Source organism: Lytechinus variegatus, chromosome 3 (genome assembly GCF_018143015.1).
Source record: "Lytechinus variegatus isolate NC3 chromosome 3, Lvar_3.0, whole genome shotgun sequence".
NCBI classification, from domain to species: Eukaryota; Metazoa; Echinodermata; class Echinoidea; order Temnopleuroida; family Toxopneustidae; genus Lytechinus; species Lytechinus variegatus.
Window position 1 is genome coordinate 47,750,898 of NC_054742.1, and position 27,593 is coordinate 47,778,490.

General features: G+C 35.9%; 1 protein-coding gene and 1 long non-coding RNA gene across 2 annotated transcripts in view; one reads left to right on the plus strand and one right to left on the minus strand.

Moving 5' to 3' along the window:
- Positions 1 to 20,221, minus strand: part of LOC121411207 (histamine H1 receptor-like) — a 30,477-nt gene extending 10,256 nt beyond the window's left edge. Inside the window, exon 1 of the mRNA XM_041603786.1 lies at positions 19,797 to 20,221. The gene's annotated coding sequence lies outside the window, so the exon portion shown is untranslated. The remainder of the gene's footprint in view (positions 1 to 19,796) is intronic.
- Positions 20,222 to 25,446: 5,225 nt separating this feature from the next.
- Positions 25,447 to 26,100, plus strand: LOC121412216. The gene is made up of 2 exons (XR_005969572.1): positions 25,447 to 25,672; positions 25,733 to 26,100. It is a non-coding gene; the product is annotated as an uncharacterized LOC121412216 (long non-coding RNA).
- The last annotated feature ends 1,493 nt before the right edge of the window (positions 26,101 to 27,593 follow it).

Sequence of the window (27,593 nt, forward strand, 5' to 3'; positions counted from 1 at the left end):
TAATAAAAAAAAATAGTGAGTGAGGGACACCATCGACCCTTTCACTTGCATGCCAATAAGTACTGCATATTTTCTGTTTTGTGAAATAAATAAACAAAACTTTAAAAATGTCATAACTTACTTATTTTACATCCAATTTTGATGCAATTTTCAGTGTTATGCTTGCTTGATTTGTGTCTATTAATTCAAATCAACAATTTTCTGTGATGGACTTGACCTCTAAGTGCCACTTTCGGAGTGTATCGTAATTCCTACGCTTTTCAACTTCCTGAATAAAGAAAAAAAATCATGAAATACCATAACCAACAATCATGACTAAATAAACCTAATTATCATGCCTCCTATAGTCATGATAGTTCTCAGTGTATTGCTTTATTATTCCAGATGCCTTTGTAATGTTTGCTCTATCTGGATATTGATCCTTTAAACGCCATCGTCGCCGCCGACAATGACAATCATCATTAGTAGTAACAATAAAAGGTAACAGTAAGAGAAGAATGGAAGTAGAACGTGAAGGAGCAGTGCTACTACTGATGCAACATTATTTCATGACTATCCCACTTGAAGTAAAACACAGCTAAATTATATATTACAACTCCCCTTTCGGTCTCCTTTCAATGCACATGTATTTTTAAACAAGGTCTAAAATATACCATGATAATCATATTTACCAGTCCTCCTTCCAACGTCAGCGCTTATTTGTATGATATTTTTATATTCATAATGACTTATCTCGATACGGTAATACCGTTATCAGGGCACTCAAGATTTTAAGCAGAGTCGTATGATCAGATAACCTAATCGTTCAACCCACGTCAGAACGTTAAAAGCAAGAATATATGATAAATGTCCTCTTTTCATCTTTAATCATATTATAAGCTGATGGACAGTGCGTCGTGATTAACTTCTGTCACAGCATTGGTAAACTTCGACAGGTAAATTTAGCTTGGGAATTTTGTTGAATATAGATGGACCGATCTTCTTTTTCCATCGAGAAGACGTTTCAATTGATGTACCTAATGGAGAGGATGAATCAGAACTTATATAGAAATTTCTCAGAAGTCAGAACAAATTTGGGAGTAAACAGAGGTCACAGGAGCGGAAAACATGTATTATGAATGGGCTGTTAAGAAGTTTAAATAGTAAGGGCATTTATCCATACGTATACAAAAAATGCATAGGATACTGTTGATATCCTTAGCTGCTTAGAAAGAATTCGTATTAGTTATCATGTTCTAAACATTATTAATTATATTTTTTTTTCTTTCGATTCGACAAATAGTAATGGGCTGTTTCTCTCATTGATTTTAGTTCAATTGAATATAGTTGATTTTTGACAATCATACATGAGATTCAATTTCTAAAAGTTATACGGGTTTTTCCTTAAATGGAATACGTCTCTGACAGTTGAAGTAATTATTGTATAAACTCTTCTCGTCCATTATATGCTGCCACTATTTTTAGCTCTCGCTTTTTTTGAAAGCCATTATCTCAATGAATAATTATAGAAAACGTATGCTTTATCCAGGGTATATAGATCGTGCAGGTTTTCAAAGTAAAGCAGTTATGAATCGCAAATCATTCACTCCTACTTGCCTAATGACCATAAATGCTAAATTATATTCAAATAGTACATCGTTTCCAAGAAAATGTTCTTCAAGTAAGATTCCATGTCAACTTGGGTTCAAACAATTGACACGAAAGAAGGGTTGGCGGCTCATTTATGACGTCACAAATCCAAAACTTAAAATTATAATTATTTTCTTAATCTTTAATGGATTTTACTCAAACCTTCATCGATACTTTTATCATTTTCTGTTATCTTTTAAGAACAAAATGTTATTCAGGATGAACTTCCCCTTTAAGCCGCCTGTAACTCATTCTCCTACCACCATATCCAGTTTATTTATATACCATCTCCATCTTAAGCCACACAGAGTTATATCAATGGTGGATCCAGTTGAGAATGTGTTTTTTTAGAGTCAAATTTCAATGATGATGAAACAAAATCAGGTAAAGCTACATGCAACTCTCAATTCGATTACATAAGTAATTTTAAAAAAATGTCACTATCGTATAAACCCAAATAAGTAATGCGGAATATGTAACAAAAAATCCACACCATTATCATCACGATCATGCTTTCAGAAAACAAAAGCAAAAGAAAACCAGATATCTGCGTGGCACACTTAATACTACCTCGTCGGATCGGTGGGCAAGAGGGTGCCATATCACCAGAGGCACCTTTCTCTAAGAGGGAGAACCTCTTTGATAATTCTACACGACTTCAGGTATACATGAAAAATGTACTTCGTCGTAATCCAGTATGTTGCTCTTCAAATATGTATACTAATCATTAGCAGGATGGGGACCATGAATGGAGATGGAGAACAGTACTGATGAGAAGGACTCGGGAAGAGAGAAGGGAGGAACGAGATCAGGTACGATAGCTGTACTCCAATTTGCCTGAGCCAGCAGAGCTAATGAACGGATCCTACAAACCTAAGGCGACGACCGTCGCTTTCGTCTGCAAACCTCGTCAAATGGCGTACAGCAGCCAACGCCTCCATCGACCACATGAGTACAGTACAGTACACAAGACAGTGAAGTACGTTAACCTATAGAGATTACAAGCTTGCGAATCATTGCTGAAACATTCTGATAACAAGATTAAATTCTGCATATCTATGATTCTAGGCAGTGGTAACAGTTCAGAACATAACAGTACATGAAGTGGTAAGGATTTTTTTTCTTGTAATGGCCCTGAAGTTACGCATAAGGCCAAGACACGATCAGGTAATTGCATTTTGAATCATAAGCTGGCTTATCAACAGTATAAAAGTAGCTTAGATGGTACGGATGGATTTGGTTAATGATTAACATTCCCCAACTTTCCATTTTGTCAACGTTTGTAATAAATATCTCTAGCGAGGTGTAGGTACACGTTTTTCTCTGAGATCACATTTATGGTACAGACACACTGGTCAGACCGACCTCTAAAAGTTATCAACTCTTCCCAGGGGCGTCGATCTATTTTTCAGATGGGGGGGGGGGGCCAAATTATGAACCAACTTTCCAAAGGCGCTGGATCACACAAACAAACAAACTCACACATATGCCTATATATATATATATATTTATATATATATATAGGCGTTAAATAATCCAGGCAAGGCATATATATATATATATGATTCATGAGACGGAGACACATATCTCAGTCACCAACAAATTAATGCGAGCGCGAAGCGCGAGCTGAAATTTCTTTATATTCTGACCTAAAAGCTTGATATTCTAAGCATTTTTGGTACTAATAGCTAAGATGGGTATCTAAAAAAAATAGATGCGAGCGCGAAGCGCAAGCTGAATTTTTTGTTATATTCTAATCTGAAAAGCGGACATTTTGAGCACGATTAAAGAACGAGTTGTGTACCTCAATCCCGCTTGCTGATTTCTGTGTGACATTACAATCTTATTTTATTTTTTGCACATGCCGAATTATTGGGGGGGGGGAGCAAAACGATATGTTTGTCCCCCCAATATTTTCGCCCCCTGCCCCCCCCCAGGATCGACGCCTCTGACTGTCTCTTCCAATAACGTCGGTTTTGGGTCGGTTTCGCTGCAACCCATTTACATCTCGTTTTAAGTTAAAAAATATGGATCGCTTCTGACGGTCTCGGTTGCATTAATACGAGATTCAATATAAATGCAGCAGCATTGCTGGTTTTTAAAACAACCAAGATGAATGAATATTTACAAAAAATGCATATGATTATAAAATACTATGTTAATTGACCCTAAATTACTTTTGATCTTAAAAATGTGACCTGAAACTCGTGCAAAATGTTTAGTGATACTTGATTGCCCTTATGCTCAAGTTATTTATGCACACTCAATTTACTTTCAAAGTTAATCTGAAAACATTTCAAGAAATTAACCTTACTTAAGATCCCAACGTTGACACCACAACATGGTCAAAGTTCATTAATTGTAAATGACCTTTGACCTTGATCATGTGACCTGACCTGAAACTGCAAGATGAGATACTTGAATACAAGTTATGATAGCATTTCAAAAACCTAACCTTGGTTAAGATCTTAAAGTTGATTCCCCTAACATGGTCAAGCTTCATTAAGCCTAAATGACATTTGACCTTGGTCATGGGACCTGAAATTCACTTTAGTTTCATTCCAGATGCAGTCAGTGTGATTACATGATTATAACAATGTCTTAGATGTAACAAATGTAAGGACAGAGAGAAAAGAGTGGGCGGGGCCTTCATTCGCCCCCCCCCCCCGGCCCGTGCCGGGGATCACAGAACTGCTATCTTGACATAATATTATAGAACAATGTCATAACCAATATGATGTATGCTATATCATCCCTCATCTAAATCATGGAATGTAATAAATGAAAGTGCGTTGATCGATCATAAATGTAGTTTTTTGAAGAACCCGTAAAATGTCAATGGAACGAAATAGAGGTCAGTGTTGTGTTACGAGAGATAAAGTTAAATCAAGCTCATTGTAATCTTTCTCGTTTCCCTTTTTCAGGTTTACTTTCATCTTGTTGTGCAGTGAATAAAAAGAAAATAATACATTAGTTTGTTCAAGATTTCAGTTATCATTAACCGAATGGTATCTGACAGAGCAGTTAACATTTGAGGGAGCATTAATGACTACATATCCCTTCGTGGAAACTCAAGTACATTACGGTTCGTAACCTTTACCGGCTTGGGGAGGTGAATGGGGACAATTGAAACAGTTAAGTCAACATACAGTTAACATGGAGCCACGTTCATGATTCCTCAATTCATGCAATCCATTTGCTGTTGAATTTGGATTAATAATGACAGATTTTTGACACCCACGAAGTATCGATGTATACACATTTATTTCAATCGTCTATGTTAATTTGAAGGCAACGTTTCTGTCGAATCATAAACATGATAGAACCATTTGAACCACACCATGTGGCCTCTCGTTTTAAATAGGTGAAACTTGAATAATTCATGTTACCCCTATACAGTAGCGTGTCTTTATGCACCCACGCATGATATACATCTTTATACATGCATATTTTACATTGTATTTTTACAAAGGGCCCCAATGAAAACCAGTATTTCTGCTGATAGGGCTACCCTTTTAAATGTGTAATGAATGAATAAATAAATAAAATTGACCATTAAATCGTCGAACCGTTTCAATGATTTGAGGAAGGTTTAATGATCTTTTGTCGAAATTATGCAATTAAACATGACTCCAGTGTGATCCATGGGCTAATCATATTGTTTGCTAATTGAATAAGAGTTTGATTTTGCGGGGAAACAGTTGAAGGTGGTTCAAATGTATACATATATATTTTAAATGAGATGTCTGCAGCAAATGATATATTCAGATGGGTAAATAAATTGAAGAACAACGAACCTCAATGTATTCATTTAAGATAATGGCATCAGCATGATTAACAGTACAGTTATATAATTATATAATAAAGGCCTTCATTAAGCATGTTAAGGGGAAATTATATGACGATTACGATCGCTCACACTTAGATTCTTATTTAAGATCGTGATTGTGTTTTTAGCTGGGTTTTCTATTCCTTATTCTGTACCTGCAGTGAACATGGTGAAGCAACCATCATGCAGCCCGATGGCAAATAATGGTAGCTTAGAAGGAAAGCCCCCCAAACCAGGGTTGATATCATAATTATTCTAAATGTATCATAACTCCAAACAGTTTGTTCGTTTGTCTTTTGCGATCTGTGAAAGTGACCTCAGGATGATCTACGACGGTTCAGGCCTTAGAGGGTAAGGAAGTCATCATTGATAAATTTCTTGAGCATGTTGGGATCTTAAACGCATCAGTCTTTTAGGGGACATCTCGTCCGCTTGGAGATTGCCACGCACTCTTGCTGCTCTGGAAATGACAAAATAAATGGAGCAGATAACACATTTAGATGTCGGTCGAACGGCGTTACGGCATCGGCAGGAGATTTGATTCATATTGCTGCAAGGCATCGACATAATACCGGGCATCTATCTATCTATAGTATTAAGGTCGAGCACACCTGGTAAAAGAGTTAATGTCAAACAAGGAAGGCATCACTGCCTTTTAAGGGTCTATATATTTATGCAGCATAGTTACGAAAATAAGGGTATGCTAATTGAAAGGGTAGAACTCAAAGTCAAATGAAGAGGTGCATTTATGTTATATATCATGGATGTATTAAAAAAACAAATAAGCCATGACAGGATGACATTTTTGTTCTCTAAAAATTAGCTACAAGGTTTATAAATTGATTTTAGTTCCTGGCGTGAAATAAAGCATTTTAATACACGAGACCCCCAAAAAGTCCTATTTTGAAGACTTTATCGCAAAATACATAAGGCATTGCTATATCCAATCTCCAAGTCAATTAATGGACGTTTCGATACATAGGGCAGACTAACAAGGCGAAGTAAAAAACAGTTTGTCATATTTTGACAAACACACTTAACACCCTTGAAACGTCCTCTTTTGTCACGTGTGATCTTTAATAAGAACGGATCGGATATAGTTGGAGAATCCGTTACTGAAGAGGGCGGGCCTTGAGAATAAGGGTCCTCAACTGGGAATATGGGTTGTTATCGGAACACAAAACCTAACGAGGTTATCTTCGAAAAACGCAGGTGTGAGAGGAGTTTAAAAGACGGTTAAGCTGCCAGACAAATATCAAGAGAAATTTTCCCTCGCGCACAAGTTTCACAAGGTGAAACAAAGTGAAGTCACTTGACCTACTTACAAGTAGGCTTAGATCTTTAATGTAAATGTGGATGTCATGCCATATTGTCTGATTCGGTCTTATTTGCACTGTTTCATCAGCGCGACTTACCTGTCCGTCTTAGATCTCAATTTCAATACTAAAGCAAGGAGTTTTAAGACATTCCTTCGATCATTCTATTCATCACGTGCAATTTTTGAAACCTGAAGTAAAACAGTCATTGAATATCACATTCGATCTACGCGTTTAATAATGTTCTTATATAATGGCTCGGCGAAATAGCAAGAAAACACAGCCATGCTAATAAGAATCCACTCTCTACATTCTCCTTGTCTTACTTGCAACATTAGTGTTTAATAAAAAACAAAATGGCTCCACAGTAAGCAATCAAAATAAAACCGTATCCATAGCAACAAAGTAAGACCTGAAGTCCAAAGGGGAGTACACGATACTTCCTTGGAAATGTTATTCCTCTTGTGTTGACAATTCAATACCCGATTGTATCGAGTTTGCTTCTTGCGATGCATGGGCGCCGATCCGAAACACTCCCCCACATGACAAATTATTTACAGGGAAAGCATAAATAGAACGCGAGTGGTATTGAATTGCACATTTTGTTGTGCTGCTTGCATGTTTTTATGTTTCCCATCATGTTCATGTAACCTTAACATGATGCATGCGTTTAATACTCTCTTGCCATGTTTTCTGACAAGGTGCGTTTTCCTGGTCTTGAGTGCATCACTCAAGACCATGAAAATGCATCTTGTTTCATGAACCAATTAGTGATGTTGCATCGACTAATTTGTTCTGAGCCAATCACATGGGGAGATTTCCCTAGCTTATAACAGTTGTAAGCGAAATGATTTATATATATATATATATATATATATATATATATATATATATATGATATATATATATACAGAAAAGATCCAGAGATTTTGACAATCTTTATTCATGATGTATGGATGTTCTTCATTGTTCCTTTGACCCCTTGCAGGTCTCTCGACAGAGATTTTCAGAGTTTTGAATAAATTGCATATCAATTGCAAATGAATCATATCAGATATTAGTCTGCAGATCAATCACCACACAATGTATGAGCACGAGAGGTCGTATAAACATAAAAAAGAAAGAATGATTGCTATTTACTGGTATTTTATAAAAGAACCATATAACTTTTTAGTGACAATTTGGTCCAATAAGCGTGCTCACTTACAACATACATGTTCATCATTATTGAGATTTTACGAACACTTTAGTCCGCGGTTGTAGAGACACTCGTGTCAACTTAATTGGTTGAAACTTGTGTTTATGTACAATGTATGAAGTATCGTTGTCGTGATTTCTTTGCTCATTAACTTTATGAATACAACTTTGAATGCCATAGCTGTGGATGAGTTTTATGACTGGGTCTTAACTTTGGCGGGGCCGAGTTTCTTTAACATTTCCTCCCTATTTTCTTTCACGAAAGGGGTAGAAAATCATCATCCCTTCAATGCTCGTTGTCATCAATTATCACACTAGGAGTGTACCCAAAATTAACAAAAAGGAGGATCACTATCATGATATATTGATAGAGAGAAAATAGAGAAAGGGAGAAGGAGAGACATAGATAAACAAATAAAAAGAATAATGGTTAGGCCTCACCAAAATAATTTTAGAATAAAGTATTAAGAATTTAGGAGAGATAGGCCTATCTGCAGTTTTACGAGTAATGGAGACAGTCTGTTTACTAAATAAAAGCTACAATTCGGAAATAAAGTGTAGGCAATCAGCCGGATTGAAAATGTCAAAAGAAAGATAAAGATGTGGGGGGGGGGTGGGATGAGAAAGGAGAATGAATAAGGGTAAGAAAAGAGTTTGGGACAGATGACTAATGGTATGAAATTGTATAAAAAATGAAAAATGAAAGACAAGAGGAAAACAGAATGAGATGAGGAGAAAGGGGATTATAGTAAAGTGAGAAGGGTGACTTTAAGTGATAAAGGTTGACGGTCGAAATTTCAGACAGGGGCCCTGAAAGAAATAGAGAATGAGGAAGGAATGAACACAGAAGGAGAGAAGATGCTGTGATGATCTAAGGTTGGAGAACGATGTCACCCTAGGTTGTCTGAGGACATCAATCTCCCATTCGAACAAGGATACGACCCACATGAGAGTTTAAAGATACACGACCGTAGTTTCTCTGTTACGACATCATGTACTTTCATACCTCTACAATGACTTATTATCTATTGCCTATAAAACCTACAGGTATTTAGTAATTTTTTTATTAATTACATTTCCTTGAACCATAGTGACCCGATCATTGCGGTCATTATTTTACTTTTAAGGCGATGTAGAGGTTAAATGATGACATTTCCTCCGTCTACAAGAAATGAAAACTTGTTAAATAATTCCAAAAGTATGACAAGAATTGACATTGATACTGTTGTCATGGGCATGATGGTTGAAACCATATTACAGATGCAAAATCAGTGGCGTACCTAGGATTTTCCACAGGGGGGGGTGGGGAGGGGGGCAAAAACGTCCCAAAAAAAATAGACAAGCAAAAAAAAAAAGTCTTCAATCACAAATGAAGGATTTCGCACGAGAAAAAAAATTGACAAGCAAAAAAAAAAAGGGCTTCAAGCTCGTCAGGGGGGGGGAGGTCTTTCAAGCTCGTCAAGGGCGGGGGGGAGGGATACGTCCTTTGCATGGGTTGTGGCTCGTCAGGGGGGGGGGCAGCCTGCCCCCCGTAGGTACGCTAGTGTGCAAAATTAATATCAGTATTAATACTCACATTTTGTAAAGCGCAGATAACGATTTACTATGTTTAATTGCGCTCTGAAATAGAAAACGGATGAATAGGATGAAAAGGAAAGAATCATATACACTAAAAAACGAAGAGCTGATTAAGCTGATTAAGAGAGCGTGTATAGTAACTGCACTTCGATGTGCTGATTGAAATTATTTTGTACGAGAAAAATCAGCACTCCGAAGTGAAGTCACTGTATACACGCTCTTTAAGAGCTGAATTAGCTCTCCGAATTTTAGTATAATATTGAAAATATCAATATTGATAAAAAGTGAACATGATTTTGGAATGTATTGTAAAATACCCTTTTTATGAATGAAGATCATCTTCTTGTCAAGTTTTCGCTAATTCCGTGCATGACACACGACAAATGAATCGCAGTGAATGCCTTAAAAATTCCCGCCAAAATGACAATGAACAACTGGGAGGTCTTTGTAAAAAAAAAATGGTGAACGCCGAACAGCAGTTTCGTCCCGATATTCGTATCTGACGAAAAAATTGCAAATTCGTTTTTCTTTCCAGAGTCCAGGAGGAAACTCCTAATTTGATTCACCAATTTTCGACAAAGATGTCTTAAAGTGCATTTGACAATAAATTTGTATGCTCTGAATGGCCTGAAAGAGTATGTTCTCCCAAATAATTTGTGGTATGTGTTAACGCTTGAATGACCATCACCATCATCATCATCATCCGTGAAAGTACAGTCCACCAGGTTATTGTATCATCGTACTTGTAGAATTGTACAGGAGTATGTACAGTGCTGTGGAAGATCTATTCTACGTGCGGTTTTATTTTAATACAGTGATGTAAACTTTGATTTGCACCAAATTAAGGCATGACTGAAAGGAATGAATCCATTATGTCAATGTCATAATCCTACACGGGTTGCAATAAAATCAATTTCAAAACACCTTTTCAGTATATAATTTATATTATCATTGTTTAATAAACACATTTTGGTATCAAGCTAATTTCATAGAAAATGGATTAGCAGATAATGTTTACTATCTCACATAGGATTTGACATCATTGGCATCTGGATTCATTCATTGCACTCATGACCGACTTTGGCGCGAGTCAAAATTTACATCACTGCAAATAATACATACTGAATTATTCAAGCGTGAAGACAAACCACATAAATATGATATCAACTTAATTTGGAGAAGCCATATATAATAATTCTGCATTCATGACATTTTCCCCTTGAATTGCGGATTAGTGAATTGTCACTTTTTTTACTCACACGGTAGGTATACACTTTTTTTGTTTGTTTTTTGTTTTAGGATGATGCGCGTTTTCTTTAACTTTTGACGTCAATTTCCAAACAGCTACAGCATTGAAATTATTCATGGGTGACATAACATCGCTAAGACATATTCGATATTTTGGTAATGACTAACATACAGAGATAGTAGTCAGAGATGATGGGTAAATTGAATAAAATCTCAAATTAATTTGCATCATTCTCAAAAACTAACACCAGTAAGAGGGAATCATGCTTTGCTAAATATTGATCCACTAAAATGTTCAAACAGCTCTCTACTCCCTTAAATATGGCAAGTGACTATAAATATCAAAGCATGTGTGCAACTCAATAAAGAGTTGGCACCAATATACAGTAAAACCCGAATAGAAATCGTTCAGTATTCATAACAGTTGTTTGTATTCGTGTTCTCCAAGAACACGATTTACCTCTTGTTTGTATATATCGTGTTTATATGTTGTAAGATGATATGGTAACGATGGCAACGTATATAAACAGCTACCATTGCGTGGACGTGACCCCTTGACTTATACGCTTATCCCTCCGTTGACAAAATGTTCCTTTCTGAGTGTTTAGAGACAACATCGCCGCTCTTTCGAAACCAAGTACGAAATGTCACGTACGGATTCAATGTCACAAAATAGGCCCTGCAACACACGATATGTGACACCCACCCCATGCAAAGAAATAACAATTACTATGATTATATAGACCCCCATACTGATTCCCCCATGAAACGTCGTGAATCACAGCTGGTTACTGTTACATTACCATACCGAAATCAGACAATTCATTCATTGAATTGCTCTCTCTGAATATGGTCTATCTCTGGGAACATTAAATTGATTTAATGGAGCGTCAAACACACCAACAAAACGATATAAATGTAACTGTTCGCAAATCCTTACGTTATGGTTTGGGTCTGGATTGTGTGTGTTAAACGGTTCGAATTAGTTTCAAGTTGTGCCTAAATAGCTCGAATTAGTCTCGAATTGGAAGATGAGAATGTGTTCATAATGGGGTGTCATAAAAAGCTGTATGAGTGGTATTGGGAACAAGAGAAAGTGAGGAGAGATAGATGACAGGGTGCTAAATATATTATATACGCCTATACCAAGACATCATGGCATCACAATACCTAAAAAATAATTATACTGAAGATCTATTGGCTTTGACAGATTTAGTAAAAGTTAAGTCAGTACTATGAACAATGCATTATTTTGCTGCAGGACAGAGACTCTTGTATTGGTTTTTTTAGTACTATTATCCAACCACTAATTGTACAATTACAAATCGAACAATTACTGAATAATAATTTGCATCCCACTCCGTAAGACGGAGGTAATGAGACGTATTTTTAAACCTTATCATAACGTATACATTTTGGGAAAACCGGAGAAGGCGGGGGGGGGGGGATGTAAATTGCCAATTCGTCTACTCACCACATAGTCTACCTTCATTTAGTCTAATGCCATTCCGTCCATCAACATTTCGTCTAACAACCATTTGGTCCAATAACCACTTGGTCCAATCATCAATTCGTCTAATCACCAGTTCGTCTATTACCGTTTCGTCTAATAACCAATTGGTCTAATACCCATTTTCTTTTCATTCACTTTGCACAAATAACACTTTAGTGTAATAAGACAAAATGGTAAATGGACTAAATGGCTATTGGACCAACTGGTTAGTAGACAGAATGGCATTAGACGAATTGGAAATAAACCGGCGGGGAAGGGGCGGGGTAATGATAATGATAAGACCGTGTCGGCGTGGTCATTATGGTATTCTCTGCAACTAATAATCATATATAATTATTAACCGGAGTTCAATCTAAAATCCTTTTCATTTGTAGATGCATTTTGATAGTACCCTGGGAAAGAAGTTATATATTTTAATCGTTAGCCCATTTTTCTAATGGGGGCTACTCGCAACACATAAAACACTTTGGATTGACATACACCTTTACAATTTAGTTTGTAATAACTAAATGCAAATGAATTTCACTGACCGGAGAAGGTTATACGGCCGAGAAGATGCTATTTTAAACCTTTTATTCCGTATTTCGGGGCAGCTTGTTCTTCAGTTAAGGTTCAGGAATCACAGCAGCTGAAATCTATCAATCCTGACCCCATAAACGTGATAAATGTAAGCATACTGACAGAAGGGGCATATTCCGGCTAGAATAATTTCATACGACTTGTATACTGCCTCCAAAATATTAATAAAAAGGCAATAAAGTAAGTGCGTTCCACATATATTCATGGTTTATTTATTCCAAAAACAATACACATTTGGCAGCCAATGACTGAAAAAAAATGTGTTTACAAATGGTTCACATATATATATATACATATAAAAAAGATACAAATTTGAAAGGATACATGTATTAGACCTCATAGACTTAAAATTTTGATATGATGACAATGTTGGGTCCGTTGAAAGTAGTGAATAGATTAATCATAATTTGCCACAAATCGTTCAAAAGGAAATGCCAATTAAACACCAGTGCAATAAATACAAAATTCAGTAATCAATACAAAGTTGAAGTATTATATATTAAATTTTTGCGCAAGTAAACGAGTTATTAATGCAATTTTGAACAGATTAGTCAATATTAAAGTATAAAAATTCATTATAATCTAGTAATATAAATACAAAATTAAACAGACAATAAATAGAATGGGGAAATATTCTCAAATTTATATTCACACCTGAACCCATTACACCCAGAGGAATTATATGTCAGTATATTACATGTAGATATTGTTATATGAATATTACTTGCATTGAAATGTCTCATTAAAAGTTTCACGAAAATCGTCATTAAGTGTCATTCGGGATGATAAAAATTAGACATTGGGCTTTATATCATTGTTAAGCAGGAGGACGACAGATGGAATACAAGATTGATAATACCTAGCAGTCCTACATTTGGGTTCCTGTAGTAGGTGAGAGTTCCGTAACTGCCTTCCAGACACAGACTGACGAGATATCTTTGTACTTTATTAATGTACAATATAATTTCATGACAATTAAACTGAACTGACAACTGGTCGTCTGTCGTCGTCTGTAGTCACACCAGGGCCTGGTCACACCAACGAAACTGACTCCTGGGGGCGTTTCATGAAAGGACTTGTCGGACGTTTTATCCGGCAAGTCCCATTTTATCCGACAGTTACCATAGTAACAGTACCTCTCAGCCAATCAACATCAGAGAAAGATGTCAGATCTGACAACTTGTCGGATGAAAATGTTGATGAAACACTCCCCAGATCAATCAAAACTTTTGCGTTATACAATTATTGGTCATTGTAAGGTCGGTTTCGTTGGCGTTCATGTTCACCCCCCCCCCACTACGAAACCGCTTCGCGTCCCCAGATCATGATGATATATGTATTAGGATCTATTTCTCTTTATATAATATGTCTTGGGATTTATTTCTCTTTTATATGTCCTGGGATTTATTTCTCTTTTATATGTCTTGGGATTTATTTCTCTTTTATATGTCTTGGGATTTATTTCTCTTTTATATGTCTTGGGATTTATTTATCTTTTAGTATAATACACCCAAAGAGCTACTGTGGGCTTACACATAATGCACAATTACAGGCATTTTTTGAATACGCTTTCTATAGCGATTACATTTCGCATGAGATGCAATTTATCGTAACATTACATTGGGCTATCGATATTGATTATGAGCCTATTATAATCATCAACCGCAACGGTTCCGTTCTATCGTTGTCAGGTACGTTGTCCTTCGCAAGAATAATACGTGAACACTATTTACATTCTTCTATGCCTTTTGGTTATTTTACGTTCAATGTCGAAATGTCTTGGTGATCAATACTTTTTTTAAATTTGATTGATGAACCATATAAGAAAACGCATTCGACTTAATCAGCTTTTACAATGACAATCTGCTTCGAAAAACATGCATAAGAGATCAAGATGGGTGCTATATAAAAGTTCATCCGTCGATGACTTTACTTTATGCATAATAATGCATTATCACAACAACGTTATTTTTTTTGTGTTCGCTTTTAGATTGCTCCTTTTAAAATGGTAAGGTCCCTTCACCACGAAGTTTCACTAAATCAAGTAAAATTAAACAAGTATAAAACGGAAAATCACATAAAAAATGGCTTAAGATAAAAAAATATCAAGATGAGATTTTCAAATTTCATTCAATTGCAAAAACTTTTACATTACATAATGAATATCATATTATATAATGAATAATGGCAATCAACGTGCTCAGGGTGGCATCATACCACGTTCTTCATTTAAGGTCGCGAATTCAATTTTTTTCACTATTCTCATATAATGAATTAACAATTAATAGTGAGTGTGTGACGACATCATTTGCCTACTTATATTATGTTCCGTCAGTGTTGTGCATGTTTAAGTTTTGTTTGGAGTTTTAAAATGCTAGAATGCCTTCTGTATATCACATTCTGCGTCTGCATAAAACTTCATTATTTTGATCAATCTTGTATGATATTAAATATTATCGTATATAACAAACATTTTTTTGTAATTAAAATTTTCGGCTTGACTTTAGCCTTTAAGAATGAAGAAAATGTATTTAAGTATTTAAAAAAAGAAGAAAATACCATGCTCTTATGTCTGATTGTTTTTCTCTATTTTGCCTAATATTTTGGTTGTGTGAATTTCACCAAAAAGTTGCATGAAATATTTATTGCCGTTACCTTAAGTGAAGGGGTTACGGTTATCCATCATTACCATTCAGATTTGTATGGCATACAGTGAAAGAAGAGGGATTCTCCCTTTTCCGGTTTACTTAAACGTCAGAGACACCGCATCTACATGATCTATCAGTTTCAAACCAAGTCGTCTACGATATATCTCAAGTCATATTTCCGTTGGTTGAAACCGCAATTAAGAAAGCGATTGGGCGGGCAAGGGGCAGTTTTTACTCCAGAGAATTTCTTTACGCTATGTAGTTTCTTGCCGATTTTACCGATCATTCAGAACACCCCCCAATTTTTTAAATCGTGAGCAGTGGCGTAATGAGTCATGATAATTGTGGGGCACACAACAAGGCATGTGTAAAAACATGACTTAAAAGTCACCAGTGAGCGAAGCCAGCGAGCAATAAAAAGGAACTTTTTTAAAAATGAAAATATAATTTTGCGTTAAAAATTTCCGCTTGCCTTTCACTTGTTATTTATTTATTTACTTATTTATTATTATTTTTTTTTTTTTGGGGGGGGGAGGGGCTTGTCCCTTTCTCTTCATTTTGGTGAGGGAGGGGGGGGGGCTCCCATCTGTACGCCACTGATCGTAAGGAAAATGAGGACAGGTAAAAGATACGGCACGCAGTCGCCGCGGAATTAATGTTTAGTTGTGGTTTTCATTTTCTTTAAAGGTAAATGCTAGTTTTGTGGTAACGACATCAAAATGAGTTCGTACAGAATCCAATGAAATGACCACTAAAGTGTCTGTTTGTATAAATAAAACGCATGTGCCAAAGGATTCTAGAATAAATTTTGTAATTGCTGACAAATCAGCAAATAAGCACAGGATTCGGGTAGGGCGTCCCCGGAGGGCGTCGGGCCCGACGCTCTAAGCAATAATAATACATTGTCCCACGTGCGCTTCTCTGTGTTGGGGATCTTCGGTGTGAACATTTTTCAGCACAGATTTCAAGATTTCACAAAGTTCAGTTAATGTAACTGTACCAGATCTAGATCCTCGATGATATACTGACAATTACGCCTTGTTTTACAGACTTTCTCATGAAATCAGTGTTTACTGCAACTACTGGAATTTCTCTTTAAACTTACACGTACGGTTTAACAGTCAGTGGCACGAGAATGTGAAATAAACTTGACAAGGAATTGGTCTCACTAGCGCATTGTTAATACTCTTATGAACTATTTTTTATGTATACACCATGTTCCGATCTGATGGGTTTGTCAAATCGCGGCAAGAAAAGCGTATAGTGGGGCCATGGCGCTAGTTGTTGGAACTTATACACTGTAAACAAGTGGAATGGCTCTGGCCGTCTCACCTGCATCACGCGATTCAACATAGGAGCAGTGCTGACTTTGAAAACTACTATAACTCGCACAAGATGTTCAGTGATACTTGGTTACTCTATTTCCACGTTTTATGAACTAGACCAATATGAACTAGACCAACTAGAGATACACTGTAGGATGGTAATTCAACAAATACCCCCAATGTGGCCAAAATTCATTGACCTCACATGACCTGAAACTTGCACAGGATATTCAGTGATACTTGATTACTTTTATGGTCCAAGTTTCAAAAGTCAGATCAATAAACTTGCAAAGTTATGATGGTAATTCAACAGATACCCCATTATGGCCAAAGTTCATTGACCTTTGACCTTGGTCATGTGACCTAAGATGCGCACAAGATGTTCAGTGATACTTGATTACTCTTATGTCCAAGTTTTATGAACTAGACCAACATACTTTGAAAAGTTATGATGGTAATTCAACAAATACCCCCAATTCGGCCAAAGTTCATTGACCCTAAATGACGTTTGACCTTGATCATGTGACCTGAAATTTGCACGGGATGTTCAGTGATACTTGATTACTATCATGTCCAAGTTTCATGAATCAGATCCAAAAACTTTTTTAAGTTTTGATTGTAATTCAACAGATACCCCCAATCGGCCAAAGTTCATTGACCCCAAATGACCTTTGACCTTGGTCATATGACGTGGAACTCATGCAGGATGTTTGGTGATACTTGATTAACCTTATGTCTAAGTTTAATGACCTAGGTCCATATATTTTCTAAATTATGATGACATTTTAAAAACTTAACCTCAGGTTAATATTTTGATGATTCCGCCAACATGATCTAAGTTCATTGACCCTAAATGACATTTGACCTTGGTCATGTGACATGAAACTCTAATAGGATATTCAGTAGTACTTGATTAAGCTTATGGCCAAGTTTCATGAACTAGGTCTATATACTTTCTAAGTTATGATGTCATTTCAAAAACTTAACCTTAGGTTAAGATTTGATGTTGACGCCGCCGCCGTCGTCGCCGTCGGAAAGTGGCGCCTATAGTCTCACTCTGCTATGCAGGTGAGACAAAAATGAAGTGCTAATTTAGCACTTACAGTGCTTGCATTGTGACTGCACTACGAGTGCTGATTTTAGTTCAAATTTAAACTAGAAAATCAGCACTCGTAGTGCAATCACAATACAAGCACTTTAAAGCGTTAAATTAGCGCTTCATTTTTTTTTACAGTGTATGTCCTGAAAATCTTGATAACTATTGCACAATCTATCAATGAGGGAAAAAAATATGAATATTGTAACTAATCTGTATTCTTATTTGCAAATGTTACACTTTTTTGTCAATGGGAATGGTGTTAAAAATCTAACAAACTTTATTAAATTTTAGATTTTTTTTTTACTTCATTAAAATGAAAATCATTCATTGGTAAATAAACGAAGTTCCAAGTTTAAAATGTTTGGTTTAACGCATGGTGGTATTTCCTGATACTGATAACATTCAAACAATACCAACGTTGTAGAGAAAAGTCATTATCGATCGTTCTCTCGCATTAGGATAAGTTAATCAATAAAAATGCCCAGGGGCGATAGAGACAGAAGTCTGAATGTTAGCACTTGGTCCATGAACGAAATGCCTTAAAGCCCGAGAAATATTGTCCAGAAAAAAAATCAATTTCATCCAAATATTAAAACAAAGACAAAAGTGAATCAGCATTTCAGAATTAGATAAAAAATGATCGATACAAACAATTGATAGGAATGACATTTGATATGTTAATGATCATCCATCAAACAGTTTATAAAGAAAGAATGATCACGTAAAGAACTATTTGATAATGGCAGGGAGAATGTTTGTAACATGAGCAAGAAAAAAAGGTTAACCAAGTTCATCAAAAATAGATATGAATACAAACAAACAAACAAGAAAATAATTGTTGGGCTTGAAATGCATCGTTTTTGCGACTTTGGCATTAACTGTCGGTAATCTTAAATCTCCATGAGATTATCGTGGGAGTGCTGTATAAGCCACTTTGCGGTGTCACGAGTCTGTATACGGTATGTGATTAGGGACTTCTTCCTGCATAATTATTATTTTCGATCAGCAAGTGCTGAATATGTAAATTTCAGCTTTTTAATACATAAACATATAAAAGCTTTGTATTGTTTTCTTTATTCAACCATGCTAACACAGGTCTATTTTTGTACGTTAATAAAGTGTAGGAAAAATTGTTTAGTATTTAAAATCTCCCAAACATTGATTCCGTTAATGCTACAACCACAGTCAACAACGAAAACGACGCCAGAAACACACAGACGCCTCGCGACGGTATGTCATTGGATAACGTCGGTCTGGCGTCGTTTTCGCCGGTGTGGTCGTATGTAGGAGAACCATGATAAACATTTTGAAAACACAATTTAGGATGTAATTTAACGTCATATCAACTTCATGATATTACATCGTGGTTTCTGAGCTATCCATGCAGTACTCTCATTGGCTTTCTTGATTTTTATTCGCTAAAGAAAAAAAAAGGCGAAATCATGGAATGAAAATCGCACGTCGAGAGTTAGAAATGGGGAACAGGGACAAGAGAAGCAGACGGAGACAGGAGGATAAGGAGAAGAAGAAAAAGAAGGAGAAGAAGAAAAAGGAAAAGAGGGATCCGAAAAGGAAAAAGGAGAAGGGGAGAAGGAGAAAAAGAAGGATGAAAAGAATAAGAAGAAGAAAAAGAAGGAGGAGGAGGAGGATGAGAAGGGTGAGAGGAAGAAGAAAAATAGGAAGAAAAAAATAAAGTGAAACATTAGAAAGGAGAAGAGACTAATGGTTAATAGTCATAGGCAGAAAAATGGTATCTTTTTAAGATACAGACTAACAGACAAATGAATAGAAGCAAATAATTTCACTCACATTGAAGTGAGCTTCGACGAACTTACCACCACGGGAACAATTCTAGGCTGATTAGCTACTGCTGGTCATCGATGTAGCTAGCAAAGCAAATCCTCATTATAAAATCCATCGTGATAGTCATTCAATTTTCACGCAACTACTTAAGAAGTCAACTCAATACCAGGTGGACGTCTTGACGTGTTGAAGTATATAACAATTTAATTCCCGAAACGAATGCAAAATATACTGAACATCCAAATATTTTCGTCACAAAATAAGAGCGAGGACTAGCATCGCTTTTCGAACTCGCTCTGGGGCCACTTGTTCCGTTGAATAAACAATTGACTATCGAGTCAACAATACCTAACAACATGTATATATGGTATGGAGGCGCTGTCCGCAAAAAAAATCCAATACACCGATTGAGGTTTGTCTCATTAACTACACCGTATACGGCTTTGCTAGACGTTTTACCTCCTCAATTGATCCACAGACGAAGCATACGTCACTATTTGCAATTCTTCTGATTGCAGAGCTCGGTTTAAATGAAGGAAAGTAGATTTCACGGTCTAGCACATTTCTTGCTCATCGAAAACTCGTTAAGTTCCCTCGTAAAATAACACGTTTTGCTTGAGAACCTACAAGAAAAATGTTAATAATCTACTCATTCATTTCGACATTGGAGGCTAATAAAGAATTTTTAGGCAGAATGTTTAGTTCCATGATACATCAATCAACGCAAACGATCATATTCGAATTCAATTACGAGAAAATAGAATTAATTCGCTCCACCTTGAAAGGTTGCTTTATAGACTGGATGATTTATCAATTGATTTGACTTAAAACAAAATCACATAATGTCTGCATCTTAATTCTTATATACACTAATCAGAATAGTAATAAGGAGGAGGGATTTTCTTTTTTCAACTGCGGACTAATTTCAACCAAAAGTCACAGCCAAATTGTCCGGAGGTGTTGGCTAGGAAAAACTTTTTACCACACTCCAACAAAACCCATGACATAACAAAATTAACCGTGTGACACGAGCTATGTATCTTGAAAATAAAGTCATTACAATTCTTACTTTTTCAGCAAAGCTTTAATGCTACAATTTATTTTTTTAAAATCAGAAGTTTTATTATGTACCTCTGTTATGTGCTTTTACTGAGATAGCAGCAGGGCGATACAATCATTCGAACAGGGCTATCTTTATCATATTTGAATAAAATAAGTGAGAAATACCTGTAAATTTATATATATATATATATATATATAATATCAGCATGAATTCAAGCTGTCTGTCTTACACGTAAATACAACATTATATGACAAAAACCCCGATATGTTTATAGTTTATGGGTGAAAAATATTAAAACAAATTCATTCTCACAATTCCCAATACTCCTTTCAGAGTAAGGTCGTGAACTTGCTTGAAACCATCGCGAGGACATGACCTATTGGAACTTTCCTGAGGCTACCATAATATTTCCTTGGAAGATACTCGGATACTTGGAAGAAACCTGACCTTAGTGTAGCAAACGTATAGATTCGAGGCCTTTAGGAGTTTATCAAGCAAGCATCTATGCGATTCACTATCAATGAGAAATACGACAGACGCATGAGACGACCAGAAGATTATAAATTAACTATGTAGTCATTACCTGACAGACTGCTGAAACTCTAATTTAATTAAGAATGAAACTTTAAATCAACAATTAGTTCATAATATGTCAAATTTAAACACATCGTTTCTTCTATTATTTCCACTCTCTTTATTCCTTTCGGGATTTCTCGAATTCAGACAAGATGGAAAGTGATGCTCTGTCTCTGTGCATCCCAGTGGGCACTATTCCCTCACGCTTTGCTACACCACCGAAATAATGATCTCTCTTCTGTCATAAATCAACAAACTATGTCTTGGAGCTTCCCGACAATTCCCTCATCATACTAAGAATGCGTCAAAAAGAATTCGTTTGATATTGATGAGCCACATGCGTAAGACTATGCATAGTACGTTCAAAGATTACATTAAAATGAGAATCAGCAGTTGTGTGTCTGGACTACTCCATTATCACCATGGTAACAGTCGCAATTTTAATACTCAATATAGATATTGCTTGTGATAACGTAATATTTACATTTTTTCAATTATATTCTATCATTCTTACGAGTTAAAATAACAGCAATAGGTATTTGGTGATAATAGGATGAAGAAACACTGGACCCCTCAGAAGAACAGCCGTTAGGCTGAAGAGGGCTATCCAGCCCATGTGTGGGAAAATGAATAAATAAAAAAAAACACTGCAAACAGGGATGATCGCAATCTTTTGTTCAACAATGTGTTATCTCATAATCACTTTCCAGTATGTGGCTAAAAAAACGTAGGCCTACACTTGCACGCTTGAAAAACAAATAAATGAAAAATAATACTGGCAATGACGATTTCCAAGAAAATTAAATTTTCAAGAGAAAACTTGAGATAACAATACAATTGTCGAACATCATTATGATTTGTGAATGTAAAGTACCAAGGGACATCCCTGAAAAGAAACTTTATCCCCACAATCACCATTTTTATGAAAAAAACCCAAATATTTCTTCAGAAGTTCAGACTATTCATCAAGTCTCAGCTCATCTATATGCAAATGGTATTGATAGAATGACACAAAGGCATGAAAGGGATGACCACATGTGAAACGTAGCGCATTATATCATTGGGAAAAATATTTCCAATCCTTAAATTAAATTGTATTATTAGTAATCGTCAAATCTAAAATAATCCAACAAAGAATAACAATTTGGTTATTTATCGTTAATATCTTGTACAGGGATTGTATAATTTAAAATCTTCACAAATCGAATAGTTAATACATGCTCATTACTCACTTCTTTTTGTGAGTTGTTTTAAAAACAATTCATCAGAGTCCATGCAAGTAGATCAACATTTTCGCAGAGAGAGAAGTACCTAGCCGGTAATGCTGGACGAATAACATTGCAATGAAAAATACTCGAGAATATTTGTAAAAAAAAAATCATTTGAAACAGAATCAGAGATATCTGTTATTAAAGATCTTAAACTGGGACCAATCATTCTAAATGCAAATTTCGTTTGATTCTCATATGATAATTCAGTCCGAGATAACACAAAATAATTCCCGATATTATGTATATTTACGTATCGGGCTTAACTTGTAACTATCAAAATTAATTTTCGACCATCAGAAGTAACATAAGGATACGAGTCAACATCCCCTCCCATCCTACTGAGACAGGGGTAAAGATTACTTTTAATCATTTCGATATTTATCTTACCCATTAATCTAAATACCTATGAATTATTAATTTCATTACTATCAGCTCAAATCAAATCCTTGTTTGTTGATTGTTTTACTCAGAACAAGAAATCTAGTTTCTAAAAACAAATTTGTTTATGGAATAATGATAATCATAAATCATAGAATAATTTTGCTCTGGAAAAATATTTTTCAAGACGAATATTTTAATTTGTTCACGATTATACACATACCGGAGAAAAGTACACGCGTATTGGGGCATTATAGTTGAGATGAAATCAATAATATCCCAATTATTTCCCAATTTTTGTTTAAGCAACATTCACTCTCATTCATTCATTCATTATTCACAAATTACATATAGTGCCTTCATTCAAATAGTAATAAAATAGCATTAAAATAATACTTGCGAGGGGTACTGGTTTAGGAAAAAAAATAACAAGAAGAAAACGGTATTTTCGTTTAAAAATGAATGCATTTTAGCATGCCGACCTCATCTCCAGGGGTGGGACTGCCTATCGTTAGTGATATACGCAGCTTCCCCAGCAAAACAACATTGGGGTGCTTCAGCATCCCCGCTTCCCAGAGCAGTGTAGGTCTTGGTATGTTCGTTTAAGATCAAACTTTTTTTTCCCCAAATACCCCCTCCCCCTCACTTTTTGTGTTCTTCTGTCGCCCCTCCTTATGAGTACAGTGGCGCCTGGAGCACGTGTCCCCGAGTTCATAATGCCTACTCTTCTGAAAAACACCTTTATTTCTAGCTTTCTTCAATTTGAATACAGGGCATTATACATTTACAATCCAGTGATGTGTTCGAACTGATGATACAATATCCTCGTACATCATCCTAAACCAAAGAGTTGATAGTACGACTTTAAGGACGATAATTTGATATAAAGAACAAAATACAGGGAGGGATACATCGGATACGAAATGTTGCTATTATACATGCTAAAGGATAGTGTGTACACCTGGTGCTCCCAAGTTGGCATATGTACTTGTAGGTCATACAGCAAATTTGGGCAAAAATAAAAATGTTTACAACAAATTATATACGAACTTCATATAATAAACAGGTCTCTTACCTCCATGACATTGTCCTACATGACCCAGTTGGCGTTATGATATGATCAACTAGTAACTATATATCTAGGTACGTGTCACACACTATACACACCGGGTAATGTTAATTAAGATATACGTGACAGTCTGAACGGAGATGATGTGACGAGGGGATGAAGGGACCAATCTTTACTCGTATCATCATTCATGTTCTTTTTTGAATTTCATTCACGTGACCTCACGCACGTGTAAATCAAAGAATGGCATCGTCATTTGGTGCGTGGGGGGTATTGAGGTAGTTATGTGGAGTTACATTAATTGAGGATGTGAGTATGTGCGTTTTACTGAATAGGAGTGGTGGAGGAGGGAGGGGTGGCTATGCCCCATCTGGGGGCTTCATATCTCACATTTCAAAAGACTGATAACAGCACTCGGCTCCGTCGATCGAGATGAACTAATGTCGTATATTTAGAGCCACCAGGGTAAACTTCAGGTCATCAACACAAGTCAACATGATGAAGGCAGTCTTAAATGTCAGACGTTTTGATATTGATTTCGCATAAAAAAATGAATTGTTCGTGCAACTACTCAATCTAAAATTATCGTTCTTTATTCGTTAGCCCTGTGATAAATCTCGTCGGAATATACCTTGATATTTATTTATACAATTTTCTGCAAACATACACAAACGACATAAAACACAAGAAAAAATCATGTGATTTAAGCACGACATTGGAATACCCATACCGAATATAAAAGTTAAAAAACATGCTTATAGATAATTTAAAAGAAAATTCAAGAATATAACAGAACCCCATCTGTCATGTCTGTTGGCTATGATTACTTTGAATGAACGCTATGAGGTAACACTTTATTGCTCATTGAAAACCATTATGTTTATTGCAATATACGGAAGCCACGCACATGCATTCATTTCCCCCTCAATATGATGACGTGCAGGAGAACGAACAATCCAAGCGAAGGTAATTAAAAATTGAACCGACACAGATTTTTAAACCTGTATTGCGAGTTTTCGCAAAGAGAATCTAACATGATCATTATCAGTGTATAATGGTTAGGAATCTCACATGCCTCCAACTGGTTAATTGCTAATGTTAAGGGGAGCCTACATGATTTTATATCGGGGGAGGGGCACAGAAAGAAAAAGCAATTATTGTTTGGCAATTCTTGACAAGGGTGGGAGCACAAGAGCAACCAAGAATGATTTAATTTAGGAGGATTGGAAATGAGCACCCAAAAGGGGGTGGGTTCAAATAGTGGAAATCTATAACCAGCTAACAAAATAAATCTGAGGTTCCGAAGTATTTTTTCACTATCATTTGCTGTTATAATTTTGTACTATTTTAAGTTTTGTTGTTTCATGATTTCGTTGTTAATATTTTGTAAATCCAATATTCTCTTGTATTGTTAACGGCTTTGCTGAAAAGCAGCTTTCCTTTAAGCTGTTATGAGGTTTTTTAACGGTGACTTAATAAATACAATAAAAGTAGATAACCGTGCATGAACTAGTGATGGCCTGGTGTTCAATGAACAAGGCATGGTGGAAGGTACGATAATACGCCAGTGGCGGACTGTACCAGCCTGGAACATAGTAGGCATGGTGGAAGTGTCGCTATCCATAGCTGACGGATTCATATCCCGTTGGTTCCAAGACATGGCTTATTTTTCATATCAAATTTGCCATCGTATTCACTGCGTGCAAGTCAGATATTGCATTTTCAACTTCCCCAGCAAACGTTCATGGGGACAGACAAATCAAGTTTGGACTATACATGTTATATATTAGCCAAACAGATTCTAAATCCCCTATTCAATTGAAGACACATCCGCCTACGTTTCCTATGTGTACAATTTGGTTACATAATGTAATCCGGTTTCAGTTAGACTGGATGTTCAACCTTGTGAGGTAAAGGATTACTTCGTCTGCTAATATGTTTCTTAACATGACAAGTGATTGTGATTCTTGTCCAATTGTTACACAGATTTGAGGTGTTTCATTATTGACACTTAGATTACGTAATCACGTCGTATGAAGCTGAACAATACAAGAAGAGAGTATTGTCTCTTAAGTCTTCATTTGAATGAAAAGTACTCTTCTGAACTGGACCCGAGTATTTAAGTATCAAATTACCATGAATCATGTAGTAGTACGCGTGCCATTTCAAAGTTGTGTTTTCCTTATTTTCCCGCATTATATTTTGCTGCTCTGATTCTTCTCATTTGCGACAGGTTATTGAATTTTGGAAATGTAAGCAGTCAATAAATCATCGTATATAGACTCACATTCGTATAAATGCATAGCAATACGTATTGGTGACATTTCATGAGGAAAATGATTAAAATGATACAGCCATTAATCATCTTGTAAATGACAGTCTATATTCGCACAATGCAGGATCAAGTCACATAAAATGAGGTCTGAAATATTGTTTTGGGGAGAAAGCAATGATGATATCCATGAAATATAGCTAATCCCTGGGTTTTCAGACACAATTTCATCATGTCCTGCAACAAGAAAATATGTCCCCCTAACCATGCTTATTGTCATGTTCAATTAGTTAATTATGGACTTTGATAAAAGTGAACTGTCGTGTTCCATATTTGCTGATCATTGAGTACATATTTCATATAACGGATCTTTCTGGAAATACTCTGTTTTAATTCAGATACTATCTGCCTTGACTAGTTAATACAGTTTCTTTTTATTTTTGTATTGATCGTCCAAGCGTGAAATATGCACCAGAATTATATATTTCAGCTCTGAAACTATTCACTATATTCAGTAATAATTATAATCGTGATTAGATTATGATTTATATTTTAATCCCTCGCAAATCGACAGATCTCGGGTATTTTTGCTCTCCCTTGGAACACACTCTGAAATGTCAACGCCCTCCATTTCATTTTTTAAAAATATTTCCTGTTAATAGGGCGGGGGGGGGGTGGGGACATTTGAACCCTCAGTGTTTAGTGAGGTATTCTCCTGTCATCAAAATAAAATACAACTATTTTTTTTTCTAAATTATTGTTCTAAGAATTTTTGTAGATGAATAATGAACATAAGCAAGATTATGACGATGATGATAATGATAATGATGATGATGGTGAAATGTAAACAGCAACCATGACAACGAAGAAAAAAGAAAAGAACAAGGGGTGATACTCGGAAAGAAAATAGGAGGGAAATTGATTGATTGCATACTTTGTGACTGAGGTCAAACAGGGTATGAAATCTAATGAACAGGTCATCGTCATACAGGTTGATTAATCATCATATTTGTGTTGTTGTTTTTATGTACGCCTGTCGAATGAGAGTTATTGGAGCTTATTTAATGACCCGTTGAGCGATCGCTCATGATACTGTCTAGAAATCGGCGAAACTTGAGGTGGCACTATGCGATGATACCAAATTACTTATATTGAGGACTTGAAACTACCATATATACACATTCATCAATCAGAGCAATA